The sequence below is a fragment of the Conger conger genome, chromosome 3, assembly GCF_963514075.1.
Source record: "Conger conger chromosome 3, fConCon1.1, whole genome shotgun sequence".
NCBI classification, from domain to species: Eukaryota; Metazoa; Chordata; class Actinopteri; order Anguilliformes; family Congridae; genus Conger; species Conger conger.
In genome coordinates, this window is record NC_083762.1 from 31,640,629 (window position 1) to 31,664,810 (window position 24,182).

The 24,182-nt window shown below is 40.0% G+C and overlaps 1 protein-coding gene across 4 annotated transcripts in view; it reads right to left on the minus strand.

Annotated features, from left to right (window-relative positions):
- The window catches only part of LOC133123792 (F-box-like/WD repeat-containing protein TBL1X), a 39,426-nt gene extending 15,592 nt beyond the window's left edge, over window positions 1-23,834 (minus strand). The window contains exons 1-2 of one of the 4 annotated variants that reach the window (XM_061234341.1): window positions 23,704-23,817; window positions 22,626-22,806 (exon numbers count right to left, since the gene is read on the minus strand). The gene's annotated coding sequence lies outside the window, so the exon portion shown is untranslated. Of the gene's footprint in view, window positions 1-22,155; window positions 22,175-22,625; window positions 22,961-23,703 lie in introns of those variants that run through there. The other 3 variants (XM_061234342.1, XM_061234343.1, XM_061234344.1) reach the window with 3 other exon arrangements.
- Between the last annotated feature and the right edge of the window lie 348 nt (window positions 23,835-24,182).

Here is a 24,182-nt window from a genome sequence, read left to right on the forward strand (position 1 = left end):
GTAAAGCTAGTTATTAGCGGTCTACATCAAAGGTGCCTGATATTTCTGGAAGGCTCTTAAACATATAAGAGGATTTGGGCACAGTTCTTTCTTAATCCCCGTTTTTCTGAGGATATTAATTGAGGCTAATGTATAATGATCAACACATTAAGGGATGCAGACAGTATATATCTGAAGTGTGCATTTTAATGGCACAAGAGAAGCAACCACAAAAATACACACCCTTGAAGGGACAAACATCTAGTAGCAAGGAAATGGGGGTGGATATAGTGCAATGAAATCACCAAATTCACACAGGCAATGTTTTCCCCATCTGTAATAATCAACAAGATACTGTTCTTCTCTGGCTATGATCCTTCACTCACATCTCACATGAACCACAACCTCTTGTTTATAGCGCACATCACAAAACCAAAAATAATAATAATCTAATCGAAGACATTCTCCAATCTAAGCTCTGCAGAAAGACCTGTTCTCAGACTGTCACAATATCATATCCTAAACAATTCGGAATGCTTTGGACTTGAAATTCAATTCAATTTAGTATTAAAAATAGTATTGTTTCAATCTCAAATGGAGGAAAATGTAGGAATCTGTTTTATATCAAGCACTGCAGGCAGTCTTTCCTTTACTGTGATCTATAATGATAGTAACATTCAGAAGACAAAAACATTGTAGGCTGTAGCTAATGATTGTAACAAACCATTTACAAAGAGTGGATCACAGTGATTTTTCAACTGAAATAATTCCCTCCCATTTGTACTCACAGCCAGCCAGCAAAGGCAAACGGTTTACTCAAGAGGTTGTTTGGCACCTTGATGCTACGCGCACGCACGCACGCACGCACGCACGCACGCACGCACACACACTGGTGGCATGGCTAAGGGAGCTTTCACACACCCTGCCATTCCAATTCCAGCTTACTGCATTCACATCTCACACACAGGTTGGGAAAATGTGCGATGACTTTAGGCACTTTCACACTGTTAAATGCTACTGGTTTGCCACCTTTGAGACAAGTGATAGCTTCCTTACTGAACTACAGTTCCAACCACACAGAGTTATATAAACTCTGTAAGAATATGGGGTACTGCACACTGAAATGGTTAACAGCTTCCATCATTTCCCCTTGGTTTTGAAACCTAGTCCTTCACCATCCAATTGTAGACATAAACATACCTGCACTTTTAACTGCAGTTTTAGTCAATACAGTCACAATTTGCACACAGGCAGCAAGGACGGCACAAAGGCAGCAAAAGCACAGCTTTAAACCAGCCTTAAAAACACATTGTTTTGCTCCTAGGAGCACATTGTACAAAATGTGATATTTAAATTAGAATGTCATTTGTTTTGCAAGTCTGTGTGGATGTGCTAAATGAATATCATTTCTGAAAGCAGATGAGGGCTTGGTTAGTACTTGGATGGGAAGTTACTGCTAGAAGATGTGCTAATAGGCCATTAGGGGGCACTCTTCCCTCTGGATCAAAGAGAAATCCAATGCCCCAGCACAGAGATAGGGGGGCTGCAATGTAAAAGGTGGTGTGTCCTTCAGATCAGGACAGTAAGTCCTGACTCACGACACAAAATTCTCTGCATGTGGCTGCATAATCATCCCCGACATCTGACTGGCTACACACTCAACTTTCCCTGTACTCCCCTGGTCCTCACTACAATAGACAACTGAGTTCATCCACCAGGCTAAATAAAGGCAAAACACACAAATATAACAATGCACACCGAGAGCCAGTGCCTAGTTTATGAAAGGCAGTGTTTGCGTCAACCCCCTCAGCTTCTGTAGCGTCTCATTACACGTCCTCGTAACTCCTTCATATGCTCCAGGGTTTCTCTCCGGTAGCATAGCAACAAGCGAGAACCATGAAGGAACAGACAAGAAGCAGTGTTGTCCCAATTTTGGCTGGGCGCGCTGCCAGCAGGATTGAACATGTTACTCAGCATGAATAATTCACCTCTTGCTCGGCCCACAGTGTTCTCCCACAATGCCGAAGCTCTGGCCTCGTTTTCCGAGCGAAAAGCCGTCCACGAAGATGACATTCAACCAGCGAGGAACCAGCCCACTCACAATTTACGCTCATGTCCTGAAGTGACAGTGGAGGACTTAATCCACCGTGGTACACTTCATCTGGGATTAATCGGCATGTTCTTCCGTTTCTCGAAAAGCTGTTGGAACGGATAAAAATAACGGTAGCCAACTCCACAAGCGCGAGTTATCCAAGCCTGTGTGTTATCAGAAGGCCAGTTGTCAAGTAGTTGTAGTATTAATCAACATTTAAACTACAAGGAGGGCTTTTCTATGAATGGCCACTAAAGGTTTACCATACAAATATTATTTACCATCTGGAACTTAAAGCAATTTCATTCATTAGGGGGATATGTGTATATGTATGCACTTATACCAAAATGCAAACATGACTGTAAATAATCAGTCTTTAAAAATAAGCACTGGGACCATATTTGGACTCAACAGCTAGGCTCTACCTTCCCTCTGGCCAATGACTCATGCAGGGGGAAGCAAAAGCGCAACTCCTGGATACAAATTTATTCAGTGGACATCATCAGACAGTGGCTACCAAGGCATAGTGGTTGGCGAGCTTGCGGTTAGACTTGCTGTCAATGTGAGTAATGGGACATGTTCCCCTTAATGATTCCCACTAACATGTCAAGATAAAACGGAAGGCAACATCCGAACACATACATCAGTCTACATATCTACGCTGCAAATCTACAACGCGCTCTTTTACTAATTTCCTATAGATTTATCACTGCGAGAGGTGACACGCAAAGTAAAAGTGGACCGAGAAATTAGCTACGGTGAAGGCCACAGAAAATCAACAATTACGGAGAATGTCTCGTTATTGATAAGTGAAATGTCATATCCAGGGATGCAGTGGAGGGTAAACACACGTACACACTGGTTCCCACCTTTTTATTTGATATTTTGGTACGGTTTATGCAGAGGAAATGCCCAGAAAAAAACCCCTCCATGGTCTTTATGTATATGGGAACGGGCACGATGCGCCTCTCACTTGTTCCTCTGCTCTGCGAGTGACTCAACGGTGCCGTTTTCAAAGGTTATCATAAAACAAACCTTCCCCACTACCAGCATGCAGAATGGGGAAGGTGGTTCAAGTTGTTTATTTATATTTAGAACATGCCATGGCTAACACTTGAATATACACACTGTAAAACAAACCTGTGTATCCAAAAGGTGTGAATCAGCTGTTTTTTTCTTATTTTGTGTACACACGTGTGTGCATCTAGATAGCAAATATTGTCAGCATTGTAAGCTCATCCCTTCATGTTTATACATCACACTATATCATTAGATTAGCTATATAGATTACACGAATACCTAAACAAATAAGTAAATATGCAAGTTTACTGCTTTCAGGCCGTTCCTACACCTTGTTCATTTGCTAAATAGTGACATTGTATATTTTTTATTTAGTCTGGTTGGTTTCACATAAGAATTCAAGGGCACAAATTTGTAAATAAAGAAATTGGTTTGTACATGGTGTTTGGTGATTGGTCAGAAAGTTGGTGGGGATTCCACATTTCAGTCATAAATTTGCCTAATGTTACAGGAAAAATGATAAAGCATCAAATACACAGTGCCCTGATTATAGTCTTTAGTCTGCATTACTCCAACCAGAAACTCTTTAAAAGAACACAAACAATATGAAAATCTGTCCAGACTTTGTGATTTAAACAGCAATAGTCCATTCGCCATCATCACCGATGTGTTGCTGTTGCTAATAAGAAGGCATTAAGGCAAGCATTGATGTTGCCTTAGTTCACAATCGAGACTCTGGAATTGTCCCAAAGACAATCAGACAATTAATTAAACACAATCCCTGGGTGACTGCCAACATACAGGTGGAAATACCTCATGCCAACACTGATGAAAAATAGTTCCCCGTCACAGTAAAGAAAACATGGAGCGTGCTGTAGAAGTGCCAACTGAATGAATGTAAATTAAAACCGTACATTTACCAGACAAAGTGCTCTGTACTCCCGGCTTTTCATGGTAAGCAAGTTTGCATGAGCACGGGCTAGGCTCCTGAGGGTCGGGAGCAGCGCGGTTAATTAGCTAACTAGCGGGGCCCGTTGGTTCCCTGTGCTTCAAAGCTTGGATCGGTTGCCTGGATGCCTACACTGCCTTTCAGCACCAAACTTAAAACATAATTAGCAACAAGCACTGTAGGGGCCTGTGTCCCTGTGAGACTTCTCCAGTGCTAATCAATCTATCAGACACATGATAGAATCACTGCATTAATGTCTCCCTCATCAAAACACTTTCTCCCTCCTCCAGAGAACCCCCCCCCCCCCCCCCCCCCACCATAAACAACAAGTTTAAGCCCCTCATCTTTAAAAATGACATTATAAAAACACTGCAGTCTAAATGTTGTCCACCATTCACAGAAACAAGCAAAATTTGATAAAATAAACACCAGAGGATTTTTGAGTGTTGGCAAAGTGTATACTTCCTGCATGTTAAAGAGAAAAGAGCCCATTCTGAAATTCATGGTCACTCACAAAAATGTATTCCTTTAATTCAGCTGTGTTCATGGCGGGGGGCTGTATGGAACATAGATATCCACTGCATATGGAAACAGGACTTATATAGTCTACATAAACCAATGCAATATTTGTCCCTGGTGTCCAGTTGTGCCATCTAACAAGCTCAGGGGTTGTAAAACTGGCTGTAAACTATAACAGCAGCAGACGTGAAGTACACTCTGCAGATTCCTTGAACCGAGTTCCCTCGCCCCATCGCTCCAAGCACACTAATAGCGGCTCTGTACGCCCGCGCTTCGCAGTACCGAACACAACGCCATGAACGTTATATCCATTCTATACACAGAAATGTGCTCATGAGACTCCTACACATGCACTCCCACAGATCATAGCTCAGTCTCCCCAGTTCATCCACAATACTCTAAAGGCCAGAGACCAACAAGAAGTATCTCATCCCATTCTGATTTGAACAGTAATCTGGTAAGTGAGGAGGTCAAAGGTTTCTGCTGCCAGTTTCGTTATCTCTTGCGAGCTATACTTTGCTGCCACTTTATGCAGGTTTAAAAACCTTTTTATAGGATGGTAAATGACTAAAGTCCAAGTCTTTTTGGATTTACAGTCAGGTCACATTTACAGTCAAAGTTTTTTTTCCCCACTGAGATGGTGTACACATATCTATAATGCAGTGCTTTATTCATGTATGTCCTGGAAAATCCTGTTTTATTTTTTGGGGTTTTTTTGAAAGGCTGTTTTCTGCTGAAAGGGATAGCCTGGTAATTGAATAAGTTGTGACTAATGGTAAATGTTTTGGAAGCACTATAGAATACACACACCCCCGCCCTTAAAGAAACTCTTCCTTTAGACAGCAATTTTTTCCAGAAAAAACTAAACAAAATTAAATATATATATTTAATGAAATTGTGAAATAAATCATTGTGAAGGTGATCAGATATCATTTCATTTGTTTTAACACTTCAATATTTAATCTAATCGCATTTTATTTGATTCGATATTTATTTTTGTTTTTATTTTGAGAAAAGCTTTAATTCAATCGCAATTTAACCAATTCAGCATTTATTTAGTCATTTTTGTAACTTCCAACCCTCACACCTGTAAGCTATTTAAGTCAATAACCTGTGAAATGCAACATGTCATTTTAAAACTAACACATTAGCTATGAAACGAAAGCACAAACCATTATGGCATTCATTTGCAAACTGACACAGTACCGCAGAGTCAACGTTAACAAACTATCCCAGTGAGCGAAAGCCGGGGTCTAGACGTGTAAATTGGGTGGAAAGAGGTTTTGATGAACGGACAAGGTTAATCGCAATGTAGTGCAGGTAGTCCAGGATATTGCCTGGCTATGTCGTAGTCAGCTAGGAAACTTTCACTTCAACGAAATGTAGCCGGGTGTTTGCTTAAATGCCTTTGCGTAAAAGCCTAGACGGTTTTATGTCTACAATTCACAGTGAACCTGTTCTCACAAAAAAATAAGCCGCCGAAACCGTGAGCTAGAATAACCTGCTGCGTACCCACAAAACATTATGCTATTATATTAGCTAAATGAAATGAACCTCCTGCACTTGATAGACTAGTGGTAGAACAAAGTTCCCGGTGGCACAAGAGGGAGCACCGCAACAGATACATTCTCTAGGGAGAACCCAGCATTTAATCTTGTGCCTTAAAAGGGCAAACTACGTACGTCTTCCCTCCTCATTTGCATAATAAAAGAAAAAAGGACATTTCTGAAAGGCTTTGAAAACTGAAGGAAGAACCCCTGGCAGCAAATTGCATAATTCATTAGTATTCATTACATGCGCATGGAGTGTGTGGGCGTACAGGCGTGACTACACATTGACCTGTCTAGTGTTTCCTACAGAACATGAGCAACAGCCTATATACCTGCCTTTGCAGCAAAAGAACCAGCCTTTTCACCCATGTGCACTGTTTCACAAGGTCCCAACAATATGAATGAAGGGACATTAAATCCCAATGTTGATTATATAAAGGGAAAACAGACCATTTTGTAAAGTCCCAATTCAGAAACACTCTGGATATAAAAGAAAGATAAGACAAAAGAATAAAATAAAATGCAATCAATGTGAAACTGTAAAAAAAAACAAAACAAAAAAAAACAGTGGAGGCAGAGCCACTGTGTGATTATACCAATTTATACCATGGTCTGGGTAAATACACGATTCTCACTGGATGCTAGGTGGTGATTAAATAAATATAATCATTCAGCGTTTGGCAAGTCTAATCCCTGCTCTAAATTCATACGCTGCCGGCAGTTTGCTGCAAGGAGACCCAAAGCCATCAGTGTGATACCAGTTCAAATATATTTTTTATTTTTTTCAGTTTTTTTATTGACCACAACTTTGTCGGTCCAATAAAGCTATTTGCATTTACAAATTGTGAACTGGCATCTGATAGTATCCTTCACAAGACCATTCACAGTTCTAAGGTTACATCATGATATTAGCCAGCTTTCTTAATGTTTTCTAGTTTTCCAACGTTATGTGAAACGTAAATGGACAACTCTCAATTTCTATAATCTTTCTCTTTATTGGCTATCACAAGCATAAAATACTGAATCTGGCTATGTTGGCTAAATTGTGTGATATAGTAATGTAATGTGAGGCCCACACTATTATTTTGGAGTTTAAGGGGACCGGGAATTGGAAATAAAAAGTGGCAAATAAAAAATAAAAAATAACAATTAATGCCTCATTTAAAATCTTGAATTTAACCAAGATACAACCGAACATAGCTTATCTGCCTAACTTCTCTATTTTGAGCGGAACTGAAACAGTAGCCGCCTTAATGGCTTGACATAGTTAGTGACAGCAAAATAAAGTTGCATTTTGAGGGTGAATTGCCAAAAAATATTGACAACGCCTGCTCATATTTCTATTATTGGTAAAAGACCATGGTATAAGTGGAATACAGTCAATTAGGTGGTCATTAAAGGGTTTTAAGATTAAGTTCTTCAAGGCAAATACGGCATTGTGAGTGCATTACTTACAACTCGGTTACATTCGGCAGTAATAATAACATAACTTAAATCACACAAGTGAGGAGAGAATCATCAAACCTCTGTAAGAGGAATATACTTAGACACAGAGCCCTGAGACGCAATAATATATTCAGTACACTCAGTATATTCTCTGTGAACTACATGTAGCGTGAAGTCCGTAATAATTGAATATGTTGTTTGGTGGGACTGGCTGCAAGAACAAGATGTGCCAACTGATTTTGACAGCAATGCTGTACAACAAAAAAAATTGAAGTCTTTCTATACTTCAGTTCAAAATGTAAAGGGCCCCATTCAGTTGCATGGCACTGAAGTCTGGAGTAGAGTGTCAAATTTTATTTTGCGAGCTAACAATAACCTCACGTTTTCTTTCCGTTCGGCAAAGATTGGCTGCAGTTGGCTTTCAGACCCAGCAGCAATTTTGGGCTGTGTAAAGACCACCTCATCATGGATTATTCCTTACAAAAGACCATATAGGCTAAGATAAAATGGTTAAAACCTTAAATCAACCAACTGAAATGGTTCCTTAACCTGCCAGGACTTAGCATCCCAATTGCACAAAGAATAGACAAAGCAGAACTAGACTGCTGCCAGTGCTTTCCACTTCCAGTGAGTAGTCCATACTGATTAGCCAAGATAGCGAAATAGTACAACCAAGATAACCAGACACATTAATGATAACATAACCACTCACACAACTGTCCTCATTAATAAATCACTGATAATTCAGCTTCGCATGAGAATGGTTTTGGATTTATTATATAACATTTTTTTAAACTAATTTCACAACCAAACTAACTTAAGTAAATTACCAATATCCAGTAAGTACATGGAACTGGTACTGTACGTTATGATGAAGCAATATCTCCAATCCACAATCTTCGATTGCAATTACACAATATACAGTGAAATTATACATCCACTTTCAGATTTAAATGGCCCATTTTGCAAACCAGTGAATGCTGAAAGGGTCCTCAAGTTATATTTAAAGGGTTCTCAAGTTGTTGCATACAGTAGGATTAGCAAAGAGCAACATGTGATAGTAGTTGTCATTGCTACTGTACACCAACTCACTTAATTAAAAAGCCAAGTATGTGTTCTCAGTTTTTCCAACATTCACCGATAGACCAAACACGGCTGCAGGAAACCCTACACTTTTGAGATTAATAGATCTGTGCTCAAGGCAACATAGTGATAGGCCGATGCTTTAATACAACAAAAGGTGATCTGATAAAGGAAGCTTACATTAGCTAAATCGAGCCTAACAATTACCAGTGAGCCAATTCATATGGTAGCTACTCACAATGTTGTATTTACTCAACTGATAATTAGTCAACCTACAAAGGAAAAAACCAAATTAACTCATTTTCTTGGCCAGTAGTATTGTGCCCTGTGTTCACTCTTCTCAGCTCTCACATTGGCATGGCATGGACGGAGAAGCTGGGCAAAAAACCCCAAGTTTGACAAGATTAACTGAGCGCGTTTGAACACACTTCACTGTGGCATTTGAAAAGGTTAAAGATGCTCTGCAGATCTACACAGTGACTCACTCTTCAGTGAGTCTTGCTGAGCCCTCTGGGGCAATGTCAACTCAACCTATGACATGAGATGTTGCCACGGTATATTTAGTTGTGACCCAGTAGCCACCCGAAATTGTGAGACCTATTTAAAATGACTGCTGCATAGATGTAGTACAGCTGCAAAATTTTCCCAAGTTACTGTCCTATGTAAATTACTGATGGAAAAAGAGAGTTTTGCAGGTCATCTTTTAGAGCAATATGGCTGCTTGGATATAAATATCACCAAACATTCAGCCGCAGGAGTGCAATAATGACTAATGACTACTGGCATGTTAAATCTCTGATAATGAAACTACATAGGTCTATAAGAGATACAACCTCACACACAAGAGCTTATTTTTGCTGGCCAGGCTACTCCAGTTTGTGGTGCTAGGTGCAAGGATAAGTTTCCCCCAAGACTTGCCAAGATGGAGATCAGAGCACAGATGGCTTAAATAAAAGTCCAAAAGTCACTGTACGTTAAGATGAAGCAATATCTCCAATCCACAATCTTAAATTGCAATTACACAATATACAGTGCAATTATACATCCTCTTTCAGATTTAAATGGCTCATTTTGCAAACCAGTGAATGCTAAAAGGGTCCTCAAGTTATATTTACCATTCTATAGCAGGTCCCTGGCGGCTTATCAGCTGAGCAAGTGGTGTGGGAGTATATTTTGACATATTTCAATCGAATCACAGGTTGCCATGGATGGAAATAACTTTGTTCTTTGGTTTGCAAAGCAGCCCTGCAACAAATTACCATTTGAATAGCAATTCATGAGAAATATGCAGTAAACTGGGGGAGGGATGGGTACAGTACCCAATGTGTGGTTATAGGTAATGCAGTACATTTTAAAAGTTTTATACAGTAGTTCACTTGCGTTGTTATGAACTGACAATAATAACACAATAAATGTATGCCGTTCATTCTTGTATTAAAACAGTTGTGACAGCAGTGGGACAAAATAAGCAACAAATAATGTCCATTCGACTCAAAACAAATTTTTACCGCATACTGAAAAGGAGATTAATTTACTGATGGAGCTAACTAGCTTGAGCGTGACATCTCACCTTTCCACTTTTCATTCAAATTATGCGCTCTCTCTTTCAATCTTGCAATGCTACCAACAATGTAAACATTATCATCAATAAACAACACAACTGTCAGACACATAAAGACTAGGTTTGGGTTTATATAAAAAAAAAAAAATATATATATATATATATATATACACACACACATATATCTGTGTATTTTTCACCAACAATATTGTCTCATTCCTGTATGAAAAACAAATAATCCTGCATTGACGTGACTACTGATATGCGTGACTACACAGTGTAGATGGCATTTGTTACTTTGCTATACATTTTGCCAAACTGGCAAACTGCCGCATCATTATGATGGTTTATGACTTCTGACTGCAATTGCAGTCTCCATATACGAAACCAAAACTAGAATAGACTAGAATAGACGCTCACTGCTCTTTTATGTGTTAACAATCCATGCAAAAGGAAACACTTGAGCAACAGTTAACACTCGTCAGTCATCGGTTAACACAATTTTGCAGAGCTGATGCAACAAATAGCCATTTCTGTAAAATGGTAAAAACATAATGATAAAAAGTATGCATGAAAATACATGACATAAAAGCTCACTATCTGCACTTGCCTCACATTCATCTTTTGATTTCAAATCCAAATGCCTACAGTATAAAGCAACAACAACAAAAAAATAAAAAATACACTTTACTGTTACCGTACTTTTGGAGGGCACAGTGTATAGACACATTTCAAAAGATGTTGAAAAAGGGACATAAAACACACTTAAATAAAGCGCTGGAGAAATGATCTTGACATGCGGAAGACCCCATTTTCTCCTGAGCAGTCATCTCCTGACAGATGCACAAACAAGGCCTGGAAACAGCAGCCATTTTCTCCTGAACTGCTCTGCTCAGTAAAGCCCGCCTTTGAAGCCCCGGGATGGGCTGCAGTGGGGGGAGGGGAGGAGGGCGAGAGACAGACAAGAGTGAGAGAGAACGAGCGCCAGAAAGAGAGATAACCACAGGTAACCCTGCACTGCCATTTCTTATCCCCAGTGGCTGATGACTCATTTAGCAATAAGAGATGTAGGCTGGAGACCAGTGGGCGGCGGGAGTGGGAAGTGACGGTTGATCCCGGTTTCCAGGGCGATCGATAGTCACGTCGTGGCTAGCAGGAACACAGGGTGGCAAATGAGTGGTTATGCCCGGGATAATTGATTGGGGAACCGATCTCTTCGAGTGTCGTTGAAAGCTACATCACAAATGTTCAAAAAAGGGGAGAATGAGAAACAGCAGTGTGAGAACGCGCAGGTTTGCCGTGGTAAAGCTGTTGGGAATAACATCAATCTTCACCGCGACATCATGGCGACTGTCGGCTCCTCAATGTTATAACAAATCGAGCTCCCACGGTGACTCCTGATCTAACTGCTCCCATCAGCGTTGCTATAGTCGCCCCATCTCAGAGATCTTGTTTTGCCTCGACACCTCAGAGATACAAGTTTTTACAAATGTGTAGAAATCGCACAGAAAGCACAGCTGTGACGTGCTGACCAGTGCAGCTCTCAATTCGATACAGCAGATTTGCTTCTCATGCTTTAGCATGTTTTATCACGATATAGGCAGTGTTAAAAGGACAAATTAATGTAATTTCATAGGTTGCAGTGCCTGTAAATGTGGCCAGTACAGTTGGTATGCATTATTGCATAGTCTACCAGTGCCTGGAATTATACAGGATCCCAGCAGCACAAAAAAAGTGTTTCAAAACTTGCAATTGCTTGGTCATGTAATGCAGGAATTTCCCATAAACGGTCAATAGAGTGATATACGGATAATGTCAGCATCATATTCCTGAGACCACTTGCCGATTACTTGTGGATGAGGGCACTGTAGTCTTAAAAGACACCCCTAACCTGCAGGACAGAAATGCTTTAACACAGTGAAGATGCTCACACAGAATCAATGAGTAAGAGCGGACATTGACTTTGCCTTCTAAGTGCATGAGGGCACTAAAACCACGTCATGTGCACCATCATGACAAGAAAATACCAACTATTGCTGGCATGGAAGCAAGCTGGCAAAAAATAAGGCAGGAATATTCACAGGCTGCCTATACTTCAGTTAGTTCTGCTGTACTGGTAACCATACACTGAGAGATGGTCAACTCTGTTGACGAGTAAAGACTATCCACTTCACTTACACACAGCTGTCATTCAGTCTGATTGTATTGGCCTCAAAGGACCTGCAGGGCAACACCATTGACTTCTCAATTTTATTTGTGTATTTCCTGATGGATTTAGAACCTTGGGAGCAAAGGTTGTTGGAACTAAAAGTGGGCAGAGAATATCCACAATGGAGCTTGTACATGTTTGCTTTCCCATTGCACCTCCGGAACGATTCATCAAAGTAGAAGGGGCTGTGGTGAAGAACTGACTATTTGCTGGTCAGCCACTTTGGTTATTGTGGTTAGACACAATTAAAATTTTGCTTATTTTGAGGGAATCGCCAGAGGCCAGAGACCAGAGAGAACCACCTATTCAGCTATCCTTTTATTCCTTTGCATACAAAGTTTGTTTTTTGACGCGGCACTAACATTAGTGACCATATCATATCAATATGCTTCTAGAAGTGACAGTTTAGTTATTGGTAATCATGTCAAGTCGTAGTTTAGTAATCAGACCTAAATTCATTTCCTTCAAATTTGTAAAGTATGGGCATTTAAAAACGGGGGTTAGTTTGCTCAAAGAATATTCACAGGAAGGTTGCAGTCGCAATCAGCAATGCACAAAACTGCAAGCTCCACCCCATAGTTCCTGGTCCCCTAGAAAAGCACAACCTTCTGGGGACTAAAAAGGGCAACACGCTCCAGGAAGCAAAATCAGCCCTGGTTCCTCCGAAGGAAAGGGGCTTTAGTTCCCCAGTTCCTGGAAAGGTTCCTGCGGTGGGAAAGAGGCCAAAACCATCAGGAATTGGAGGAGAGAAATTGCAGCCCAAAACCTCTCGCAGACAGACTGAGAACAACTCTATTCTCAGACGTTGACAGGAACACGTTCGAGGCCAATTAGGAGACCTTGTGATTTTAATCCATCACACACTATTTGGGTTGTGTACATCTAAATATCTAGTCCCTCGGGAGGGAAGAGACGTGCTGCTCATTTCTCACTCGATGCAGCACTTCAGTATGCTCCATACAACTCAAGCCTCCAATTCACTTGAAAAGAGCCGTGCCCGGAGCTCCATTTCTCCACTTCTGTACTGCCAGTGACCACAGGCCCCATTTCAGCCCATTCACACCTTATTCAAACCAGCTGCAAACACGCCAGACCACATCAGTGCAGAACTAATGTGGTCTGGTTAAGTGGTCATTTATTTTTCCGATCTTATTAATGCGCCCCCCCCTCATTTGAGGCTGTTTCAAGTGAGGGTTATTTTATAAGTGATTACACAAAAATGCATTCATTATGAGCAAAAACTAGTTCATCATTCCCACAGTAGTTTTCTATTACGTTACATTAGTTATTTAGCTGACACCTTTATCCAAAGCGACTTATATTGATTAGACCAATCAGGGGCCAATCCCTCCAGGAGTTATGCAGGGTTAAGGGCTTTGCTCAAGGGCCCAACAGCAGCATTGATCTTATTGTGGCCACACTGGGGCTTGAACCACCAAACTTCCAGGTCCCAGACAAGCACCTTATCCACAAGGCTATTGGCTGCCCCATGCTTAGGTATTCTCATGCCAAATTCTCAGCACCACAAAATCCATAGCACTTCAAGCAAGGATGGTGTGCCTATTTGTAATGAGCAGGAATAAAAATGCATAAAGGGATTCATTATGAAACATTACATTACATTATTGGCATTTGGCAGACACTCTTATCCAGAGCGACGTACAGTTGATTAGACAAAGCAGGAGACAATCCTCCCCTGGAGCAATGCAGGGTTAAGGGCCTTGCTCAAGGGCCCAACGGCTGTGCAGATCTTATTGTGGCTACACCGGGATTAGAACCACCGACCTTGCGTATCCCAGTCATTTACCTTAACCACTATGCTACAGGCCGCCCCAGCAGTAAAACACTACAGTATCAAAGATCCACATTACATTGTAGAAATAAGACTGCAAATGTAAAGCATTCCCCAGGATACGTGTCCCTGAAAATCAGCCAGCATATGCAATCACACATTTTAGTTCCAGTTTGTTCATTTTAGTCCCGTCAGCACATCCAAGTTTGCAAACAGAATGAAGAAACAAGTTGATACATTTCCTGAAACTGGAAATGTAAACAAATATAAATCACAACCCATCAGAACCTGCTGGTATAACAAAAATAGAGAAAGAAAATCAACCACTCCAGTCATCTACTCCTTTTCCAAAACCAGCTGCTTTCCTTGTGACCTTGCCTTACTAATTTAAGCAACACAAATTTCTCACTCCTGAGGCATCTGCGATTCCACGTCACAAATGTGCTGTAAACAGAGATAAACTAATGATAAACTAATGATCCATGGCTGTGTCAGTGTGACATAAGGACCTAGATATGGTCACATTAAGACCAACTTACTTAAATGGAGCCAACCCAAAAAATAAATAGTTGGATTGAATAAAAGTATGAACAGTGGTTACAGGTAATGAAAACCTTTATTTTTCAACTTGCCTACATAGTAATTTTGCCTGCAAATGATGTACCGCTTAATTTTCTTTTATATATATGGCGCAGTGGAAAGTTACATTCATTTTGGTGTTTAGTTTAAACGTATAACCTATGGGTGCAGTCTCGACTTTCAGCTCAATATTTAACACCTTTGCTGCCATTTCGGATAATTATGAAATGGTAGCAATGACATTTTTTGCATAAATTATTGTAAGGAGGAAGATGATTATACAGCATTTTTCCAAAAAGGATTTACAGTATGATTAGAGCTGTGATTTGTCCTTGACTTGTTAAACCTGTAGTGCCCTTTTCACATACCTAGGTTAACACGGGCCTTTCTAAAGTCATAGTAAACAATAACAGGAGTCTTAATCACCGCAATCAATAATTCAATTAGAGACTTGCACCTTTCTGACCTTAAGCTCTTTAACCGGTCCTTAATTATATCACTCGCCACATTCCTTTGACTGTGTATGACTGATTACAGCAATTAGTTCTTACAGCGACACAACGAGGACAAAAACCAAAATACAGGTTAGCTTCACAAGTACAACCACCATAGCTCTGAAGAGTTCCTATTACCTAGTTGCAATGGGCCTGGAATGAACTCAAGTACAAGGCAATTAATGAATGTACATAGATAGATAGATAGATAGATAGATAGATAGATAGATAGATAGATAGATAGATAGAGATACTTTATTCATCCCGAGGGAATTTTTTTTTTTTTTTTCACAATTATTATTTTTTTAGATGTCCTGTGGGAGTATTAAAATAATATATATTGCTAAGCTTGTATATGAGCTTTATAAGCCTTAACATTATAGCAATGTATACCAAATGTATAGCAAGGTAAATGTAAAGTTTAGTAAGGTTTGCTTAAATACAAATGCTCAAACACTGCTGGAGCTATAGACCCGCCTACATCATTGGGCTGCAGATGAACCCTACAGTGTATGCCCTACATAGATCATTGGGCTGCAGATGAACCCTACAGTGTATGCCCTACATAGATCATTGGGCTGCAGATGAACCCTACAGCGTATGCCCTACATAGATCATTGGGCTGCAGATGAACCCTACAGTGTATGCCCTACATAGATCATTGGGCTGCAGATGAACCCTACAGTGTATGCCCTACATAGATCATTGGGCTGCAGATGAACCCTACAGTGTATGCCCTACATAGATCATTGGGCTGCAGATGAACCCTACAGTGTATGCCCTACATAGATCATTGGGCTGCAGATGAACCCTACAGTGTATGCCCTACATAGAAGCAGCAGTGGCACTGCACTGCTACTCATTTCTAGCTGAATATCTGTAACCACTGCAGCAATTTCTTTTTGGTCCCCCCACATGGGGGTATGACGGTAGGTTGGCCAGGCCAGTCATTAGTTTCTTGCACTGCAGTATTAAGTGTCAACTGAAAGGTGGTGATGAACCCATGTTAACCTAGAACTGAATACAAGTAGCCTATCCACATAAACATTACAGTCTGTGCAACAACTAGTCGATGGGAATGACACGTTACCATTTGACTTGTCAGAGATATTAGGCTATCAGTGATGGCAGTACAGTGAAAAACACCGACTAACAACAGCCTCGCTGGAACTAGCTATCCAACAGTATATCACCCTCTGCTAAATAAAATATATATAGCTATTGTAGCTATAGTTAGCAAACAATCTCATTCTTGAATATCTTAATGTTTGACCATGTTCTACAATATCCCAACATATGTGCTCTCTGTTTGATGTATAGCTATCTCTGTTTTAATGTACTTGTATTACGTATGTAATTGTATTTTGCATTTACTGTTTTAAATGTATCTGCCCAAGGGGATGCATTAAAAAAATTGTGCCACATCAGCTAAACTAGCGCATTTACAGAAATATTTATCAATGCACATTTTCCCAGTAAAAATAAACTGACTAAAGTAAAGTGAAGCTGGATAAGTTCACGGAGTAAAACCCGGAACAGCAGTTTTCACTTCAGCCCATTTTCCAGTTTTGGAAGGGTTCAAAGATTTACTCTGTAAACTTATCCAGTTAATTCCGTAATGCTGCTTGGTGATATACGCCCCAGTTCTTCCTTCGAACAGCTGTTATCCACCTTTGCCTCGTCTCGTGTTGATATTCAGGTGGAAACCTACGCCACAATATTTGACTACCTTTCTCTCATCCGTTTGTACAGCCCAAAATGACAAGATTGCACCGTATTAATACGTTTTAATCTAATGTACTAGCCGGGTCCTGACAGTGATGTTGTTGGCGTGGCCTTAGATTTTCCCACCAGCCATAATGAGTCGTCACTCTGTGACGTCAACTTGTTTACTCCTATTCTTTCAGAGTGTGTTACATGGGAGTCTCTTGGGGTGTTGTTTGTACTGAGTGGTAAAAACACAGGGGTGATGGATGAGTGGCTGCATGGTACGTGAGAAAGAAATGCTGACATGAACAACGGTGAATCAGCTGAGGGGCAAATCGGCTGGTGTAAACTTCCAAGAACCAACAGCACAACAGTGCCCATGCGCCGCTGCTGGAAGAACTCCTAAGAGAAACACTGCCCAAATGCACAAATTAGTAAAATATAGTTGCATAAAATTGACTAAAATGTCATGTGAATTCAGCCATCAGGTCAGGTCATTAATAGTAATTCTAGCTACATGTACAGAGCCCACATTTTTTAGTACAGATGGAAACCAAGGGAGTTGGTGAAAAAAGGTGGCCATAAAAAGAGGGAAAGGTGGGGGCTTGTGCGAACAATGATGTTGCACAACTTATAATAAAATTATATCTTGCATAATCCTGCTGGAGACTATATTGTACAAGAATATTAATGAACTGTGATGGTTTTGCCAAAAACTTTTGCTGCCAGCAAACACACCTATTTGGCTTTACTGAGAGACTGAACAGTCTGTTACAACAAAAGGGCTTCACAATCAGCCTTTTAGCACTTACTAGGTTACTGGAACATGTATTTAGCAAAAAGCACACATAAACAAGGCTTATTTCCAAATTGAGACACCACATCTTTTGAATCAGGACCTTCAAGTTAAGCCACATATCTCTCAAGTGCAAAGTCTAAAATCACTCAGTTTCCGTTTCCATTTCCATAACTGCCGTCCTCACACATACGGCCTCTTGTTGACAAGTTCCGGCATTGTTAGACGCAACAAAGCAAATGTGTTTATTTTCAGCCAGTGTTTGGCATCCGCAAGGCACCATTTTCCCTTACTCTTTTTCTCTTTTTGCTGCAAGTACAATAAGGTTTTAAATAATGCATTTGCAAACATTTTATCAGCTAAGAGAGCGAAATACAGGTGTGGAATTGCAACGGCTTCCAGTAGTGAAAGGTTGTGGTTTAACAGAGGGCAGAATAGTGTGGGAGCACCATATTGTCACCTGTGTGAATACCCAGTGTGGCAGCAGGCACTGCTCTTATTGTAGGAGCTTATCTAGGAGCTTGGAAACTGGGAAAGGCTTAGATAGGCCAGACTACAATAGAACAATCTCAATTGTCAAGTACATGCACAGGGCTGGCTAATTACAGCAGTATAATGTTGAGCTGTTACATTTTCCTGGCTGTAGGTTAGCTTAGGCTTAAGACCTTTTGGCACCTGAAAAAACTATGATAAATTAATGTTTATGAGTCACTGACTCCATTGGTAATACCTTTTCTGAAGCTTAGGGCCAAATGGCCTGTTGAAAGAAAGGGATATTTCAATACCATTTTGAACTGCAATTTGCATTTTCAATGCTGGAATATGAATGCGACCTTTCAAAAATTGTGACCTACAAACTTAAACAGTTAAGTGTAATTAACACCCGCCCACCCCACTTCCTATCTCCTTCATCAGATATTTCATTGTGTTCCTGCACACTATAGGAGAAAAGAGTTTGGCTACTACGTTATTGAACTGCTTTTAAAAGGACCACATTAATCCTGTCACCATAAAGACTGTCCTGCAGCAGAAGAAACAAAAGGTATAAGTTTACCGTTACATATAAGCCAGTGTATAGAAACCATTGGCATAAAAGTTATATTTAGACCAGTCGACGACAGAATCTCTACAAAATCCCACTGTTATATTTACAGTTTCCGCCGGATTCCCTGCCTAAAATAGACCAGATTTATTGTGTCGCCACCACGTTTTATCATGTTACTGTATATCATGCAAATATTGGACATTAACGTGACCGCAGAATTTTGAGTGCACAACCCTGTCTGTAACAAAGTTCTCAATAGCAGCAGATTGCACACATTTCATGCCAATAAAGTCTGTCAGGCAGAAGCCATATGGAAGAGGGATGAAAACACAAAGAATTATCATTTGATGGCACGCGATCGACCAGCATGCCTGGACATAGCCTAAAGGCTTTAACTCCAGACTGCTGGACATCTGTGAGCACGATGTCAATGTCAATCGTTAATTTGGCAATTAGGCTATTATCTGACTTACAATGTTGACATTTAAATGAAACAATTTTAAGTTGCAATTAAATTTGTCAGTGGGCTACTTCTTTTTTTTTTTTTTTTCATGAATTAGATACAACCCCTAGCGGTCATAAGCAGTATCAGTTAGCTACACAGTTAATGGGATGGTACCTTTTTACAAATACGATGTTTTGTCATATCCCTAATACTTGAGCACTGTAAAAAGGACAATTGTTTTGTAGAAATAATACATTCTAAAAATCTGCCAATTGCCAATTATAACCGCCATATTTTCAATGCATTTTTGTCATGGGAAAAAAATGCATGTAGATTCTGGTCCTCAACACTCCTGCAGTGTGCCCCTAAATTTTACAGATTTTAAAAGAAATTAGATTCCAAAGACAACAATGAAGTCAAAGCAGCTGCGCATTACAATGAGCAGATCCACATAAACCAACAAATATCATACAAGCACTCGACTTGAAGAAGCCCACACGTGTTTACATGTGTGCGCGTTCTAAATACGATATCCAACTGCCAGCTGGCAAGCTGCCCATGTGAACTGCTAACCGCTCATGGGGAGCAAGCCATGTTCCCTCCATTCTACTTTAAACAAATATTAGCCCAACAAACAGCTCTGAAGAAAATATTTATTGAACACATCCCAGATCCAGAGGGCCAACCATACAAGCATACTTTGGCTCTGAAGGCCACCCAGAGCTCAAAAAAATGTAATAATGAACTTTATATTCCAAAAAAAAGAAAGAGTCAATTTGGACTGAGAAGCAGCATACTCACAAGTGACTATAAAAGCCTGATGTTAATAATAGGCCAGCTGGGAAGAAAAAGAGGGCCCTTCCACATTTCCATGTGGCCAAGCATGAGCATTGTCAGAACAGAGTATCAAAAATGGTCCCAAAGGTCAGATATCAACCTGGATCACCACAATGTCTGATTCAAGCCGGTATACAGGATATACCCCTCTTCTTGGTTCAAGTCTCATGTGAGGGGATTATTTTCTCAATTTAGAAAATAAAAAACTATAAAACGTCACATTCCACTACGTTCTGTCACCACCACTGACATTTCATACTACTGCCTGCTACACAGTTGGTGTACTTTGGTAGAAGTAAACTAGTTTGAAGGAACCTCACAGAAAATTAAATCAGTGAATGTTCATGCTTAACCATGGGATTATATTTGGAAAGAGACGTTACTGTTGGATTTTCTCAAATTTTTTGGTGCTTTGATGTCACACAACAAAGGTCTACTTTACCAGGGTGAACTACCGCAAGTTTATAAAACAAAACACATTTCAACCAAACAATGAGAATGGACAGATACTACAGTGGATAACTAGAAACATACCGTAATTTCATTAGTGGTAGTCTGGGATGAACAACAGAGGAAATTGGTCAACCAAATTGGCAAAACATTATTTTACAGAGGTTAGGCAGCCCATTTTACCGAAAAAGGAGGAATCATTCACGAATGACCCACCCTAGCTCATATTGTTTTAAAGCTTAAAACAAAACTAATCCAATAAATGAAGCACCTTACTTTTCACTGCGATTAATTTGTACCAAAATTAGTTACTGTTGTTCAAGGTAAGTAATAGTAATCAGTACTAGAATCCAAATACTGTAAGTATGGAGATCAGTGATCAGAAACACCGTAATAGGTCAAAAGACATCCCCATCAAAGATTACAAAAAACAAGAAGCAGATAATTTTGCAGCAATTCACAGACCAGACAAACCTGACTTCAAAGACCGGGCTTTTGAAGATCCCTGTTCAAAAAAACAGATAACGACGAAACGACACCACCATCTGTGCTCACAGTCCTAAAAATGGGACACTTATAAAACCATCAACCGCTCAGAATGTACAGCTCTGGTTTACAGAGGAGCTGTTTGCACGTCAGTATCTGTAATACAGACAGAACTGTATTTAATACCAAATTAGAGGATGAATAGCAAAAGCGCTGACAGCAAGTAATGTTGGAGGTGGCATTGAAGGAAGACATGATAAACACCTGGAATCACTGTATGCACCTGGAGCCACGGACCTGCTTACATATGCCTATAGAGGAGAACATGCACACTTAATCACTTCATTAAATAGGCCTAGGGCTAATTAGCTGGCAACTAAGCCTATAGCCAGATTATCTTGCAAACGTAACTTTCGAGGCCACTTTATTGGATTCCAAGACTTGGATAAAGACAACTCAATTCTTAATCTTCCAAACTATAATAACTACTTAAAGTAAATAGAGTTTAAGTTGACAGTAAAGTCAATAATGATACAAGATGTAGCAACTAGCAAGTTTACTGACTCCAAGAACTGCTGTCTGAATCCATGAGTCAGCAGTCAGAGTTAAGTGTTCAACCAAGGTACAGAACAATAAAATACACCTCATTGAGATGCATTTTTGTGAAGAAACAATGGTCCAAACCATTCTTTGATACAATATGAAATCAAATAAAAATGTGCTTAGCTAAATTTACGAAAAATGCAACCGGTAGATAACTATCAATCGCATGCCAACTATGATGGCAGACCATGTGTTCACATCAATGCTATGGTGTACATTTCGCGTGTTCAATAACCGAACGTTAGCTTATCAATTAAGTGTTCGATCAAGTGCGAGAAACAGTCCAACAAAGTTCTATCTTCTTAACATGATAAACTGCAGTAAACTGATACACATATTCGCAAACACCGGCCGGCCGGTGTCTGCAAAGTCACGTTAACGTTACTACAGTTAGCGAGAATCTGTGTGGCAACACATCCCCTCCCCCACAGCTTTCCGATCTAGCTATGTGCATAGGCAATGTGGACCATACTATAAAATATAACTGAAAAAATTAATAATATTAAAAGGAACCTGCTCAGCAACAGTGTAGGAAAAACAGGAGGACTAAAACGCCGAGGAAATACACCACATAACCGTTAGCTAGCTAGCCCAAACAAGTTGTGAAACGACACGCTTTCTGAACTTAGCTAAGCAGTCTAGTACACTCACAAATAACGTTATACTCAATCACAAAACAACGCTGTGATAACGCAAATGTTCTGCCTGTATGTATTTGCTTGTAATCATGCTGACGTTTCGAAACATACATTTAGAGAACAGTTGACAACGTGGATAGTCCGAAGGCACACAGCACATGTACGAAAAGTAGGTAGCCAGACAGCTAGCTAGCTAACAACCTAGCAGTTGTGTGGATAGCTACAAACAGTCCAAAGAAGTTTATGAATTGAACCACGCAGTACATTTGGCCAAGAAAAAAGACATAAAGCCATAGTTGGCTGGTAAACTAGCAGCTAGACCGACAAATATTGAGTTCCACTTACCTAGACCAAAGAAAGTACGCTGCTGCGTGGTCGCCACCGCTTATGCTGGCTAGCTGGCTAGCTAACTTCCACAAGGAAATATCCTCCAACTTCACTAGCTAGGTAAATGTATAGCTCACTAGCTACTTTCCTCCCATTTCATTCGGAACCTCTTAATTCTTCCCCCGGTAACTCTTGTTGTCTGTAAACATTAAAAAGGGGACATAAGAATGGGTGTATGACACCGATCGACCAAGCGTGTGATAAAGTTCGGAGGGAACAGAAAAACTAAAATCTAAAGGTACACATATTTTCTGGGGAGTTTTCAGTGTGCGTAGCTAGCTTGCTACAGTAACGTTACAGCAGACAGGGGCTAACACTCGCAATGTGAAAGAAAGCGAGGGACCGCACCATCAGTGACCTACAATGGAGAAATCAGCAACTGACCTTAAACCTGCTTATTAACACAGTGAAATGCATCCACACAACAACAAATAACAAATAACGCCATCTTAGAACGCACTAGCACAAAATTAGGACATGATTTCATAATGTAGTCTGCCAGCTAGCTATGCGTTGTGCTTTGTTTCAATGTCGCGAATTACAGTGTGATTATGCATATTCTTACTTCAATGTAATTGTTTTTATCGAGATCATTGATTGTTTGATAATATAGTAGACCTACTCCAACAACACTTGCTTCTTAAGTGCTGGGTCAAATGTCTATCGTTAAGTTTTTGTTGAGATCTCCAAAAAGGCTACACCATTACTGGGCTTCAGAAGTTATAAGCAAAACATGAGGTCTGATTGCATCTTGATCTCTGCGTAGAATAAATAAGCCCACTTGTAAATTTTTTCATGGCCATAAAATGATGCCTAAAATAATACAAAATTATAATGTCATATCCACATAGGAAAATGAATAAAGTAAACAACCTTTCTTTGTTTTTGTTTTTTATATATATTACTCTGAGAAAATAAATTCGAAATCTACATTCAAATTAATTACAAATTAATTTGGCTGTGGAGTCACTATTCGTAATCAGCAAACACTGAAAAACGCTACAGTAACTTAAGTCTTAGCATGATGCAACATTACCTTGTATCTGGCCTCTGTGTAGATTCCCTTCCCCCACTCTGTCCGCGTGCTATGTGAGCGCCGAGTTTTTTTCGCCTGTACGGTCACATTGTGGTTGATTAATTCTCCTTTCGCCTTGCTCAGTCATTCACATTTGGAAAGTAAATAACAAGTTGACATCATTACGGCTCTGCATTTGTGTGACACATTCCTCTGTCTACCAACGTATTTAGAATAGCTGCACCATTGGTAGAGTATACAATCTTATAATAGTCAATCGACACATAAAATTAACTTTTGGATTGAATATGCATTTGCTCTGGGATGAATCACCCCCCCCCCCCCCCCCCCTACTAAGAAAATATATAGAAATACTGTACGGTAGTAATACTATACTATATTTGTAGCTATATGTCAATACAACACAGGGTATTCTTATCTTGCTGTATAACTTACTCTCATTATGCTCAGTAATCCCTAGATGAGCCAACTCCCAGTAT